General features: G+C 47.8%; 1 protein-coding gene and 1 long non-coding RNA gene across 3 annotated transcripts in view; both read left to right on the forward strand.

The window, feature by feature from the left end:
• Positions 1–15,000, forward strand: part of LOC119571239 — a 42,567-nt gene that overhangs the window by 1,814 nt on the left and 25,753 nt on the right. The window lies entirely within an intron of this gene.
• On the forward strand, positions 1,652–13,809 carry LOC119571241. Its single transcript, XR_005228549.1, has 3 exons — positions 1,652–1,674; positions 13,438–13,619; positions 13,753–13,809. It is a non-coding gene; the product is annotated as an uncharacterized LOC119571241 (long non-coding RNA).

Below are 15,000 nucleotides of genomic sequence, written 5' to 3' on the forward strand. Positions count from 1 at the left end.
TTTTAAAAAATTTTTGAAAATTTTTCCATTATAACACATGTAAATCGTCTTCCGAAAATATTTTTAATTAGTAAATGTACATTTCCTTACTCACGCATCCCAGCCGGGGGGAAAAAATTTTTTCCACTAAAAGGATGTTTTCCCTACGTCATAAACATAGTTTTTAAATGTTTCAGAACACTTTTCACTTGATTTTTTCACCTTAATCATTGCACCCCCATAAATGTTTTCATAAATAAAAAAAAAGGGAAATAAAAATAGTTTTACTTACCCATGGGGCGAATATTGTGAAGAATTTCCCTCCCCCTTTTTTTCCCCACCAGCCCCCATGGAATTGGAAAATCATGAAATCCCTTTTCGAACTTTTTGTAAAACCCATAAAAAAAGTGAATAGAATCTAAAGCAAAAACTTTCTAAATTACGCGCGCCTCCGACTTAAAAAATGGAACAAATTTGGGGGCCCATTTTATTAGTTCAGGGCTGAATGGGATACAACATGCCACCACACAAACCACACACACACACACCACACAAACCACACAACACACACCCACACACACACACACCAAAACCAACACTTTATTACTTAGTCCTTATAATCTAATAGATAATATATAGACTGACAAAAGGATAGATACTTTGATAGATAACACACACACAGTTGAGGGGCGAAAAAGGGTGGAGAGGCCCCAGGGCGCTTAAACATGAGCATACCGTTATTGTGATGATATTATATGTATATATAATATATATATATATATATAATATTTTTAAAATTTTATATGTTGTATGTTATATGCAACCCACCACAAAACACACCACACCACACCACCACACACCACACACACACACACACACACACCACACATATATATAGGCCGGGGTTTTGCCGAGGGGTTTAAGCACGGACTCAAGACTGTCAGCGGAAATCTGATTTGGGGGTTTGAGTCCCCGGCCCGGTGCGTTTTTCCCTTTGGGGGGAATTCACCTCGATTTCCCGCTAAGCCGCTGGGTGGGCGGGCCAATCAGTCCCGGGGAAAAGAGAAAGTGACTCGATAAAAAAAAAAAAAAAAAAAAAAAAAAAAAAAAAAAAAAAAAAAAAAATAAATATATAATTAAAATATAATATATAATAATAAAATAATATATATATTTACATACACACCCCAACCACACACTAATATATAATATATTTTAATATATATTACATATATATGATAAGTTGTATAAAAAATAAATATACATTTTTATTATCTTTTTACTGTCTATCTCCCCATTTATTGTACTATACCCCCCTTTTTCCAGTCCGGGACAGGACTACATGAAGCAGGAAGGTGGGGGGTTTCGTGGGCGTTTGTACCCCTCCCGGGGTCGCGGGGCCCCCAGATTTTGATCGGGGCGGGCCTCGCCCCGGGTGGCTGTTTTACGGGGCCGGGGGCCTCGGGGTAAGCTGGCGGTGTCCATGAGGTGAAAGGGGCCTTTTTTTGAATTCAACGCATTCAGATTGAATTTGGGTCCACGAAACTTTATTCACCCCGCTTCCTTTGCAGAAATCGGTTTCCCTAAAGCCAGCTGGGCGCCCTTGGGTGCGGGCGCTTCTCTTCTTCCTTGTCGGGGGTGGACCCCAAACCCCGGCAAAACACCCCCCCTTTTACACCACCAATCTCTTCTGAGGTTTTTTGTATTACTTGTAAAATTTTTCTACTTTTTGGTCCAGCCAGACCCCCGGGGAAAATTTCAGAGGATTTATTTTTTCTTTTGGGGTTTATAGCAGTCCGCCTTTGAATTTCGGGGCCCAAAAAATTTGAATTGAGCCTGCTTTGAAGGTTATTTTCAGAAAAAAGTCAATCTTTGTCCTAATATTCCTGCAAATTCAGATGGGGTTTACGGATCCCAAGAAAAGTGGGAATAACGCCATGCCCCCTAGCGTCTCCAAAAAAAAAAAACCCGCCTTGATCTGAACATTTCTATGAAACATCAAAAAAAAAAACACCGTACCCTTTATACAATAATAAAAAAAATCGACAGGGTTTGGAATTGCGGGGCAAGAAAGAGGCCCCGTGACCCAAAAATTAGTTTGGGGGTACAGTAAATTGTTTGTAGTGGGGGATTATTAGAAAAAAAGTAAAACTCAAAAAAAACAGTGAAAAAAAAAGGAAAAGAAAAGTGCTGACAGAGGGGGGATTTTCGTTAAAGTTTATATTTCCGGCAGTTGCTTACAGCTAAAAAAGAGATGAATATATATAAAGGGCAAGAGAACATTTTGTAAAAAGTCTATCTCAAAATTAATTTTATTAATGTCTACACTATCAACGTCCTTTTTTGAATATGAGCAAATTAAGATCGTGTCAAAGGGTTAAATCTTTCTTACAATCTCCATTTTGTATGAGTTCTAGGAAGTCAACTTTTTAGAATGAATTTTTTTGTAATGATATATATTCGTTAATATTAGATCGTGTTGATTAAAAGGAATAATACAGGTTTAATTTCAATATGTATTCACTAAAACAACCTTCAACCTTACGATATGGATGCCAATGGTTTCCGGGTCGCTATCTTTTGCCCTTCGTTTTGCATAAATCCGTAATCGACTTCCCAGGGGCATGTCCCTGTCTCTAGCTGCCTAAATATGTTTAAATCTGTGATTAAAGTCCTGTTAAGGGCAAACCCTTGTCTCTTAGACCAAAAAAAATGCTAAAAAAATCTCTCTCTGTCCCTCTCTCCTCTCTCTCTCTCTTTCTCTCTCTCTCTTTCTTTTTTTACCAGGGCAGCTTTAAACCTTTAAGCCTTGTTCCCACTACTTGGCATAAAGGGCCCCGAATAAGAGGTGATCTTGTCCTGCCCCGAAATGGCTGATCCCGTCCAAAATAGGGACGGGGAAAAGGATCGCCATGTCGGTCTTTGCCCCTCGTATTTGTTGAACCTACTAATCAAAACAAAACTTGAAAGAACAGCCCCCGGGCTAGTACAACGGTAACGTGTCGGCCTCTCTCCGAGGGTCGGTGGTTCGCGCCCCGCCCAGGCGCGAGAAGTTGCAATTGTTGCCTGGAGGTCACTGCTGTGGCTGGGCACCACGATGGGTAAGGACTTAGGGCTCAGTCGAGTCAGCACCAGCTGACACATGTAGATCGAGTCGGCATTAGTTGCCACAGGCGGGGTCCCCTCATTGCATAGCCCGGCAAGGCCCAAACTTCGCATGCTTTCTCAGATTTTTTTGGATGGAAGTATGAAAAATTATGATAGTATTTATTTTCTAACTTTTTTTTCAACATCTTGTATGGAATGAAATTTATGAATGACGGGAAAAATTTGCGTCGATGGGGAGCATGCATTTTTCTTTGAAGTAGTTTATTTCCTAATTCACAATATTTGGCGCAATGAGTAATTATGGAATACAGACCATAACAACTACAAGAACAGGACGCCGAAAGGGTGAAGTGGCTGATATTAGCTGACATCTACAACAGAAATATCCACAGTATAACACAGATTTTCGGCCCTCTCCTGTCAACCAATTGTCTATCCTAATGCGCCTAGAAAAAAAAAATGTATATCCAGTTAGTGCTGCTTCCTCAAGAGGACTATGATTGCCATGTTTACATTTTCATGAGCAGGACAGCATTATGAAGAAGTATGACGCGATTTAATCTGTTAGGAGCGTTTCCCAAAAATGAATGCTGCCCAAGTACTCAAAGCCCTCACTTCCCACTCGTGATCCTCTCTAAAAATGTTCCCGCTAGTGAGAAGACTCGTGGGTTTAGTGTAGAAGCAGGTAATTAGTCTTTTTTTTATCTAACAATTACAGTTTGATTTTCGTCGTCTTCGCTTGAGTCCCTGTGAGTACCAGCTGGCCGAGGGGAGGATCTCTTTTCCTCTCTGAGAAGCTGCAGAAGGAAGGACAAGCGGCTGCAGTACGCTTCTCCCTCAGTTTTTTTTCGGCTTGTTTGTATGATCATGGGATTTGTGGTTATACCCCTGCCCAAAGTCGGCCCAGTCTGTCAGCAAACTCATTCCCTCTGATGCCAATGTTGGGTGGGGACCCAGTTAATGATTAATCTTCTACCCTGAGCAAGAATTCTCTGTGCTATGGTAAGCACAGTGGTCAGGAGGTATTTTTGTCTTTGGGTGAGCTGGGCTGAAGACAGTTAATGGCTGCCCTGGATCTTATGTATGTCTTCCCTCAGGGATGTGTGGGCTAGGGCTCCCATGTTTACAACTGCCCTGCCTATAGTGAAAGGTGTTGTTTGTTACCTCATGGATTTGTGGCATCCCTTGCTGTAAGCCAGCGCCCGCAGTGTGGCTCAAGGGATCGACTGACCCATCCGTGAAGTATGTTCTACTACCCGGGGGTATGATGGCTGCAATGAACCTTTGGACTTCTGCCTTTGGACTAGGCGTGGGGTATTGACGTTCATGATAGAGAACTCTATCAAGGTTGGCCCACAACAGGCTTCAACAAAGTTAGGGTGAAGCAAGCCCCTGCCCTTAGCAAGAACCTTTTCTTTGAGCTGATGGCATATTAACACCATGGCTGTGTGAGACAGTCAGGAGTTTGTTTTAAAAGAGCTTATTATCTTGTTCTAGGGTCTGACTATTTTTTGTTTTAGGCTTGTTTCCAGGAGCCTGGATACCTTTCACAGGAATTGTGCTCCCATTAATCGATTTATGAGTCCAGGGCATAGTCCACAAGGGGCTGGACGGCATGCACATAGAATGATCTTAGTACTGTGACTGGCTCCTATGTGTCTCCCACTCATTGCTCCTGGAAGGGAGAGGGTCCGGTTTATCCTTACCCCAAGCTTTGGAAATCCTTGATCCATTCCAAGTCCATTCCCTGGTTTTTGAGACTTGTGCCCCCCCCTGGGGTGTTTCATTTCTAGTGGCATGTGCTGTAATAGGTGACCTTGTCCTGTTCCTGAAGTAGTCACCAAGCCGAAAGCTTTCCTCTGTTTCCCCATCTGGGTCAGGCTCTCCTGAATGGCAAGAGGATTTGCTAATTCAAAGCCTTCTCCAGGTCAAGGAATACTACCACGATGTGCCCATGCCAATTGTGCTTAAGAACGTGGCTATGCTGTGTGCTGTGCTCATGCCCTGGTGAACCGGTTTAGCACCATCCTCTCGCCGTCTTTACCAGACAGCTGAGGAGAGAATGGGGCGGTATTTCCCTGGCTCCTTTGGTTTGGGGATGGGAACTATGGTTGCCCTCTTTCAATCTGGGGTAAAGTGGATGTTTTCCCCGGACTTGATGAGTTGCAAACTCACCTGCTAGACCTAGGTGGAAATGATGTGGTACGAGATTCCCTCAGACCCCAGGGCTTTGCTAGAACTGGTTTTGTAAGCTTTTCTTAGTTCCCTCAGAGAAAAGATAACATCTGAGTTATCGGGTTCGGTTTTTCCCTTTCTCTGATATGAGCAAGTCTGTTTGGTTGTAGACGTCCATGTCTTGCCCTCAGTTTGGCTGGCAGACTGTTGCTGCTTGTTTCTCACGAGAACTCATGCGCCAGTCTGTTTGCCTCTGATTGAGGGTCCCTGGGGTGGGGCAAATTTTGGGGGGTGAGTGGCTGCAGCTCGCCTGACCCTTGCCATCACTCTGAAGGCGGTTTGGTGGTTGAAGGACTCACACCATTCCAGCCACTTTTCCTGCCTGACTCTGTGGCGTTTCCTTGGCATCCCTGACAGTCCCCTTAGAGGGGTATGTTGTCAGGGTTCTTTGCCTTCGGAATGTTTTCACACATGTTTACTCTATGGTTGACCTCCCTAATCTCGTTGTTAAAGTACCAGGCGTCTTTGTGGGCTCCTGGACCGAGGCCGAGTTTTAGGTATGGTCGTGAGGCTGCTTGATTAATGATATTTAAAGTCTGGCTTCAAGCACTTTCACATATTCACTTTGTGGGGTTCTTTGCATCTCAGACAGTGGGTACTTATGTGCCGTAATGGTCACTTGTGACAGTCTCATCGACACACCAACTAATCCTCTCCACCAGAGCCGCAGTGGCCAAAGTGAGGTCTAGACCCCTCCTCTGATATTTTGGACTTGGGTATTGAGAAGAGTGATCTCAGGAATGTCTCAAGCATGTTGGCTATGTATAGCCAGCCGCATCCGTGCCCGCAGGGAACCTAGGATGGAGGGTGGTGTGCATTGATGTCTCCCACTATGATCACTCGGTCATGTGCTGCAGAAACACAGACTTGGCTGATGTGTAAGCTCTTACAGCTTGGCTGCTGTACACATTGTACAGTTTGAGGGGCCCCCTGGCCAGGTGAATTTCAACAGCAGAGATTCAACATAGTCTCCACAGTGCGTGCATCGACTATTGCAGAACAGGGGATTGTTGCTCTGAAAGGGTGATCAATCCTCTCTTGCCAGCAATGTGTGGCAGCAGAAGACATGATACCCTGAGAAGTGAACATTTCCACTGTTAATGTCCCTGGAGCATGACATTGTCAATGCTCCTTGATCGCACTATTGCGTAAGGATGGCATTCCTTGAGGAGAAGCCATAAATGTTCCACTGTAGTATGCTTGGTTGTTTGTCATGATTTACTTGGTGATAATTAAAATCAGAGACATTGTCATATTCACATTGAGAGGTATCGGAGCATGTCCTGGGTTGGAGTGGGGGGGGGAGTCTCATCCTAGGGTGAGGGTGGGGATTGTTTGGCTCTCTCCAGCTTCCTTCCCTTCAGGACTGCAACAGTCTGGGTCATTGCTGTCATGGCGACCATGACTCCCTTTCTCGGCCTCTTCATCGAACTCCCCGGGGCTGTTGCTACTGCTGTGACTACAGCATTCAACGGAGTCTATCTTCCTCATCTAAGAAGAGATGATCATCTCTTGGGGTGGGGTCTGTAGTGCTCTTTAAACCCTTTATTTCCTGTGGCTCTTTTTCTGCACTTTTTGCATGGCGGAAACTCCTTTTGTTGGAGATATCTGTGTTTTTTGGGGGAGTGGTTTCCCTTTCTCTTAGTAGGTTAGGGGCTTTTCACTTTTGTTCTTTGCCAACATAGGCGCCTGGGGGAGCATAATGGTCATGCCCTGATATCTGGCAACCCGATCGACAACTGGATTTTTTGCTGCATCACCAGTGCCCTGACCAGTTCGTAGGCATTGTCGAAACCTTCAGGTTTAGCTGATACTTTAAAATGGGAGAAACGCCTAGGGGTCCAGACTCTTCCTCAGAGTCTGTCTCCGGCCTCGACGTTTCGGCCCGCGCTTTCGGCTTGGGCTTACTTATGGGGGCAGCGGCTGATTCGCTTGTGCTCCTATCTCAGTCAGGGAGGACGTGTGAGGGGAACTCAGAGGCTTCCCCGGCTTGGGTGCAGGCCTGGAGAGGCCAGCACGAGAGTCCATCTGTTGGACAATCTGATGGGCAGACAATTGGTTTTGGATGTTTTTTCTGTCTTGTCCATTTTGCAGCAGCATGACAGAGTCATCCCGTGTATGGGGTTTTCTTTTGCCACGTATTGGCTTCAGGGTGGCTGCCGTGGTCTGGGCCCTTTTAAAGATCATCAACATTTGAATCTGTGTTTTTTTTTTTTTAGTTGATTTTCCATGTATTTTGCTTCGTCCTCTCACTCCCCCACCCACCACGGAGTCCAAAAAGTGGAAGCTGAATGTAAAACCCAGTGTCTAACAGCTACAGGGGTGATGAGAGGATATACGCACCAATAGCCATTATAACGGCACTCGTGTGAGTGCCAACGGCGGCATGACTGCTTGACCCTAGCCCCCAGAAGGAGACCAGCCAATTGGCCTGACCGGGCCAGGATCAGGCCGCCTGTCTTACTTAGAAGACCAAAGTGGTGTGTTGCTAGCCACAGGGTGTACTCATTCTTGGCACCGCTCAACCTCCAGGACTCCCATCTCCACAGTGCACAGGCTGCCACACACAGCAAACCCTGGGGAAAGACCAGAGGGATGCCCTTCCACCTACAGGACATCATTGTTTGGCTTCTGCTTCACCTCAGTGAGGGAAGGAAGCTCTTGCACTTTTTCCTGTAGTTCCTTTCATCCTCTGAAAAAACCACCCAAAGGTTTTTTCACCTCCCGTGAGGGAGGAGAGGACCCTATACCCTTTTTAAGTGAATCCTCTTCCCTCTGAAACAGCCACCCAAGGGCTATGTCACCTCAGGAGGGAAGGGAAACTCTGCACTTTTTCCAGGCGGTTCCCTTCATCCCCTCTGAAACAACCACACAAAAGTTGTTTCTCCTCAGTGAGTGAGGAGAAGACCTGTACCTTTTCAAAGTGAATCCCTCTTCCCTCTGAAACAGCCACCCAGAGGCTTTTTCACCTCAGTGAGGGAAGAGGGTCCTGCACATGTTCAAGGAAGTTCCTTCATCCCTCTGAAACAGTCACCCAAGGCTGATTCACCACAATGAGGGAGAGAAACTAATGGCGGGACAGGAAGACCATGTTCTGTCCAGCAGCAGCTACTTAGACAGAACCAGGCTGAGGGCCTAAGTAAGGGAGGGGTTCCTATCTGCCTATTCATTCCTATGCAAAAAAAAAACTAGAGTGGCAGTCATCAGATGATTTGCCATACCAGTCCCTAGCAAATAGAATGGCAACTCTGCACACCGTATGGCAGGTACGCTAAGGCCCCCCAGACACACTCTCCCCTGCGGGAGGTAAAGGTCTGCCCATGTCCGGGCACGTGCCTGAAGATGGGGTCCAGCTCACCAGGTGTGCAGAGAGTTATCCTAATGCCGAAAATCCGTAAAGGAAAGAATAGGCACGAAGCTAAATGCAAGCAATTGTGGCAACAATGAAGGGTGAACACGAAAGCGACTGGATAGCGATAAGAAACAAGGCCGAATTTGCTGTGGGGTGGGTCCAGTACATCTCTTTAAACCACCCAAGGAAAACCTTGAGACCGAGAGGTCATTAGAGTTCTCTTGGCGTTATCTGGCTTAGCGCAACCCGCTGCACCCTGTTGAACACCTTTACGGGTACGTTCCTCCCTTAGCTCTGAATGAGCCGCGTAAATGCTGAGTGGAGAGAGGGGAGCCTGGCCTGTGGCGACTAATGCCGACTCGCTCACGTGTGTCAGCTGGTGCTGACTATGCTGAACGTAGTCCTTACCCACCGTGGTTCCCAGCAGTAACCTCCAGGTCACAGTTGCATCTTCTTGCGCCTGGTTGGGGCGCGAACTGCCGGCCCCTTGGATGAGAGGCCGATACGTATTTCGTTCGTTTGAGATTTGCGAAGTTCTGGCTTCGCCCGGGCCTTTCACTTATGGTCCGGCCTGTGTCAGCTTTTTATGGCTGTCTCATTTGGTTCTCTCTCTGACATTCGGTACCAGAGGTACGGAGTTATGGCCCACCGGCGTGTGGACACGCTCTGGCTTCGTATCAACTCCTGCCCCCCTATCCACCCTGGGGTAATGGGGCGGCTCGGGGGAGGTGGGCCTTGCCAGTCCTCCTCTCCCCAGAATGACCCTCTGGCAACGTCCTTCATAAATGGAAATGCTGGGGGGAGGGGTGTTGTCCCTCCCACCCACAAGTAGGCGGGCTGGGGGGCCCGCTGGGGGGGCAAATGTCGGGGTGCAGGATTGGAATGAGAGTTACTCGTCCCGCCTGCGCCCCGGCAGGCGCCAACCCACCATAAACTTGGGGAAAGCCCTCGGGGTTTTTTTTTTCCCGAGGGCACGGGGGATTGGCGGTCCTACGGGCCTGCCCCCCCCTTTATTTGGGGCTGCGTGGGCGGGGGGGGCAGAGGTGGCGTGCCCCGGGAGTGACCCCCCGAGTTTAATCCGGGCGTGCTTTCCGGGGAGGCGCTTGGAACTCCGGTTTGGGGCAGGAGGGCGGTTCCCTCTGCTATCCGGAAATTAAAGCGACTGGGATTTTGGGGTGGCTGCCCTCTCAGAGGTGAGAAACCGGTAGCGCAACGACAGTGTGGGGGGTTTACACCTACTACGGGTCGGGCCGCAGCGAGGCAAACCTCCAGGGTGTACCCAAGCCCTCCAGTCGACTTCACCCCGGTATCGAGGGACACGGTTGGAGGTATCATGGCATTGAGACTGAAGCATGTTTTTGGTTCTTGTCTCTTTTTGCTGTATACGCTCTCCCGATGATTAAACCGATGTAAAAGAGGCGTTTCTATGCAAACTCGCATCTGTGGTAGACGATTCCCCCCGGCAGACTTTCCATTGTTCTGCACAACCCCCAAATGCGGTACCCGGGCTGTGACCGAGCTGGCTACAAAATTCTGTCGGTCCCCAGGGGCTCGGGGAGTAATCCCCAGCGAAAAATAGCCTCCTTCCCCGGGGACTTTGTAGGCCCCAAAAAATGAGGATCTCTGGTCCGTACCAGCGCTCCACCCCATCGCGGGACTTGGTACAGCGATGGGGTAATTCCCCAAGGGAATCGACCCCGACCTGGGTGCTTGTGGCTACCCTGGGGTCATTCAATATCCCCGCCCCCAGGGCCACCCAAAATTTTTTCACTTGACAGACTAAGGGGAGGAGTGTCCCCGGGGTTACCACGGCAGTCTCTGACCGATTAAAAAAACCAGCAACCTACGGCCCCATTGCCTGGGGAGTCCTTAAAACGCGTAACCCGAAGAGCTCGGGTCCATTGGCGTACGCCAAGGAAAAGGCAGAATACCATCCCCCGGGGAGTTTTGAGCCCTGAAGGTGTCCGGTTGGGCTAAGGGGAAATCAAGTTTTGCGCTTTCCATGGTGCGTAGGGCTGGGACACTGCTGAGAAGGGACAAGGAACAGCCCATCAGGAATCTTGCTGGGGGGTCAAAGGGCCTTTCTTGGTAAACGACCTTCCCCCTGCCTCCAACCTAAAAAAACTAAACCCCAAACCCTCCTCACAGTACTGCGTCTGATCAGCGGATGGCGGATCTCTCAGATCATTTTTGGGGTTCGTGAACGGGGGGCTGAGTACTTTGAACAGTTGTACCAGGGGGACCTCCAACATTGCTTGGATGCAGCGATTTGGGGGCCTGTGCCGGACCCACCCATCTGGGGAACCTCCACCCTAAAAGAGGTTGGGTGGGATTTCCAAGCTAAAGAGGGGGAAAGCTGCAGGCATATTGATACCCCTGCTGAACTGCTAAAGGCTGGGGTGAACCTATGGTGGGGGCCTGCATACAGTCCTGACTCCCTTTTGGGCAGTCGGGTACCTTTCCCCCCTGACCTCTGAGGGCGTGGTCACCCACTCGGAAAGGGGGAAAGGGGATGGGGGACTGAAAGCAACTACCGTGGCTTTCCCTGCTCAGCATACCAGCGTTCTCGCCCACATTCTTTAAAAACGGATCCGCAACCCCTACTCAGGCACCGAGAGGAGCAGTCTGGATTTACCCCGGGCAAGTCCAAAATGACGTTACACCCCGCTTCGAGAAATTGTGGAACGCCGTGGATTTTGTCGTGGGTTGTCGCACTACATGCCCTCAAAAGGCTTTTGACTCGGTGCATCGGGAATCGCTTGGGAGATCCGGGGGTCAGGGGTCCGTCACAATTTTTGGGCCTATAGAAAGCCTCTATACTGGTACTGAAAGTGCTGAAAAAGTGTGGTGGGGGATGTCGACTTTTTCCCCCTGTTAATTCGGGGTGGGGAAAGGCTGTGTCCTGCACCCAACTTTTCAACATTTAGGGACTGGAAAATGGGCAGGCTACACCAAGTAGTGGGGAGAAACCTAGGCAATATTAAAGGTCTGGGACCTTGACTTTGCCGACGATGTTGCCATCCTATCGATCCTTGGAGTCACTTGGGGCGGGCTCTTGTGCTTTAGCAATGAAGCGAAGCCCCCGGCCCAGAGGTCTCCCGGGCCAGACCCCGATTCGGATTTTTGGGGGGCCCGTTAGGGGAACCCCCTTTATTTCCTGCTTGTGGCGAGGACGTTTAAATCACGAAAGTTTTACAACCTTTGGGAGGTGTCCATATTCTGGTTGTCAAAACCCGGAAGTCAGTAACCGCAACAGGCCTAAAATCGATCAACAAGAGGTTTTTTGGGATGTCCCCCACCTAGCAGAAGGGCCAAAACTGCGTGTCTTTAAGGGTTTTATACTCCAGTTTTTTCTCTTGGAAATGAAAAACCCGGACGCTATCCCGTGCCTTGGAGCTTGCCTTGAGGGGCCTTTTGTAACAAGTCCCTTCGCCCGGGTCTGGGTACAGTTGGCAGGGCCACGTGTCCAACCGCGGGTTACACCGTGGTCTGGCAGGGACCTGTACATCATAATCCGGGATCGCCAAAACGGCTATATGGGCCCCCTAGTCGCCTCCCATGGGCGACCCTGCCCATCAGGTTGTCTCCCCCTGTGAGAACCCTGGGGAGGAGACCTGTGGGCCCCTAGGAATCATGGCTTGGCACTCGATGGACCTGTCGCAGGAATTAGGATGGGCCACGATCTGTGGTGGAAGCGAAGGGGGGTGCGGCATTCGCCCCCTCGGGTTAGCCCCTTGATGATATGAGGAGAGAACAACTTTTTTCCCGGCATTCCTATGGCAAACGGGAAGTTAGTGTCGTCTAGCACAGTATTTAACAGAACCGGCTGAGGGCCTGACAAAGTAGGGGGTCTACCTGCCTATCGTTCCCTTTTGAAAAAAAAGGTGGCAGTCATAAATGGTCTGCCAGACCCCTCCCCAGCAAAAAAAGGCAACTCTAGCCACCGTAAATCGGCCCCCTAAGGGGCCCAACACCCTCCCCTGTGGGAGGTAAAGGTCTGCCCACGTCCACACGCGCCCCCAAATGGGGGCCATTCCCAAAGGGGGTTTCACAGAGTTTTCCTAATGCCGAAAATTGTATAGGAAAGAGTAACTAGGGGGACGAACTCATCAAACACAAGATCGTGGCACAAACAAGGGGGGCGCGTCACCGCCTAACGCAAAAGCCCAGGGCCCAAATTGATGGGCCGACGCATAAATCTCTTATTCGCCCGCAAAGGCCTGCAGACCGAGAGGGCATTTTGGTTCTCTTGGGATTTTCTGGCTTTTGGGGCCCCCCCGCGCGCCCGCGAGCACCTTCGCTCTGAAACGCCCGTAAGGGCCGATTCATGGCGGGAGAAAGAAGGAAGGCCCTTCCCGTTTACTGCTCGATGTCCCCTGGACCCTTTTTGATCAGACCTCGTTGTCACAAGTGCTTCTTTTTATGTAGCACAAATGGAAATTTATAAAATATAGATGAAAAAGAAAATCTGTATTATGCATTTGTTCAAGTTATGTTTCCTTCAAGTTAAATAATGACGATAATCATTAATATTGCAAATAGCAAATATAGAGGTGCAGTGACAATTAGTAGAACAGTATAGTTACAAACAAATCCAAGCTCATATATTGAATTATACACTGATTTGGGACGTATATAGCGACGGGAACTATTGCTTTTTTTTAAGTTGCATGGATATACTGTAAATACAGGCTGTGGACCAGATTTCAGTCACATAACCTTGATAAGGGGAAATAACTATCTCCGAACCATCGCTTCCGCAGTTACTGGCCGGTGCAGCAGTATGCATTGTGCTGTACAGCAGTTTTTACGAGACGGGTCGACTGGTGAAGCAACAGTGCCGCCCGCAGCGCGCGCTCCCCATCGCTCTCTCCGTGAACACCGGCCTCGCCTTCCTTGCCTTCTTCGCCCTTGGCATCGTGCTAACGCTCATGACAGGGAACGTGTAAGTTTTCCTCTTGCTCCTGACTTGGCTTAGACCATTAGGACCGTTACTGCTGCTTTTGTTATGCTGGTTACTGTTTACACCATTACTATGCCAGTCTTTCTTATCTTAAGAAATATTATTTCTCTTGCAGGATCCCCCCGCAGGGCGCCCCGCTACTGCAAGCACGGGGCGACGTAGTGGGATGGGCCGTCTCTCAAAGGGTGTTTTAGGGAAAAGCGACCCCCCCCTCTAACTCATCTCTCTCTCTCTCTCTCTCTCTCTCTCTCTCTCTCTCTCTCTCTCTCTCTCTCTCTCTCTCTCTCTCTCTCTATCTCTCTCTCTCTCGCATTCAGCCTCTCTCTTCTATACACCTTTTCTCTCACTTCGTCACTTACCCTTCCTCACTCCTCCCTTCCCTTCCTCATTCTCTTTATGTATTTTGCTTCGGCCGTTATTGTGTGAACACATATAGATTCGATATCATTTTTCTTTTTCGGGGGAGGGAGCTTTTAACCCAATGTCAGCGGGTGGCAAGACTACAATACCCACTGTAATAAAAAGTTTATCTTTGTTAATCCATGTCTTTACACATAGATTGCTTTACAAGTGCTTAGTCACCAAGGAGTCAGCTAGTCAGTCTTACCTATCTCTTCTATTTACCCTTTTCCTTCATTTTTTGAAAGTTTTATTTCTATTATGTTATTGTCTTTGATGTTATTAATATTTTAACAGTTCACTAATCATAATATCAATAATAACAATGTAAATATTAATAGTATTGGTAAGAAAATACATTGCCCCGCCACTTCAAGGAATGGGGAAATCAAGATCGGTCACAAGGGCCAACTGATAGACTCCTTGCTGGCTGAGCACACGTGGAGCCATCTATACGTAACAAAACTCACTAAAATCTAAAGGGTACAGTAAATAAACCTGACATTGGGTTGAATTTCAATTACATATGCTTTAGGAATGCTAAATTCTTCTTGAAACTTGAGTAGAGACGATATGTCGGAGAACAAAACAAATTGAAAGTGTCCGTCGTGTATCGTCTTTTGCAGCTAAGTCCTTTTTATATATCAAACTAGTATATTTAGCAATCCAAATTTCTGATACCCAAATGGCGTTTTGTTTTGTAAAGTCAACATATAATGAAAGTTTGTTGTAACTAAGTGGACAACCACACGCAATTCTGTAAACAACGAAATTTTATTATGATTTCAAAACTTTTCGCATGAGAGATAACATACGAGTTTGAAAAAATACAGCAACCGATAATATAATTTAGTGTACCTCTGTTAATACAGTTCCTAAGAAAAACGAAAAAAAAAGACCATATCTAACTGCTTCTGCCGAACCCAAGAAAAGCAGCAGCGATCAATACCCAAAACTTTTATTA

This window comes from Penaeus monodon, unplaced genomic scaffold (genome assembly GCF_015228065.2).
Source record: "Penaeus monodon isolate SGIC_2016 unplaced genomic scaffold, NSTDA_Pmon_1 PmonScaffold_56, whole genome shotgun sequence".
Taxonomy (NCBI): Eukaryota; Metazoa; Arthropoda; class Malacostraca; order Decapoda; family Penaeidae; genus Penaeus; species Penaeus monodon.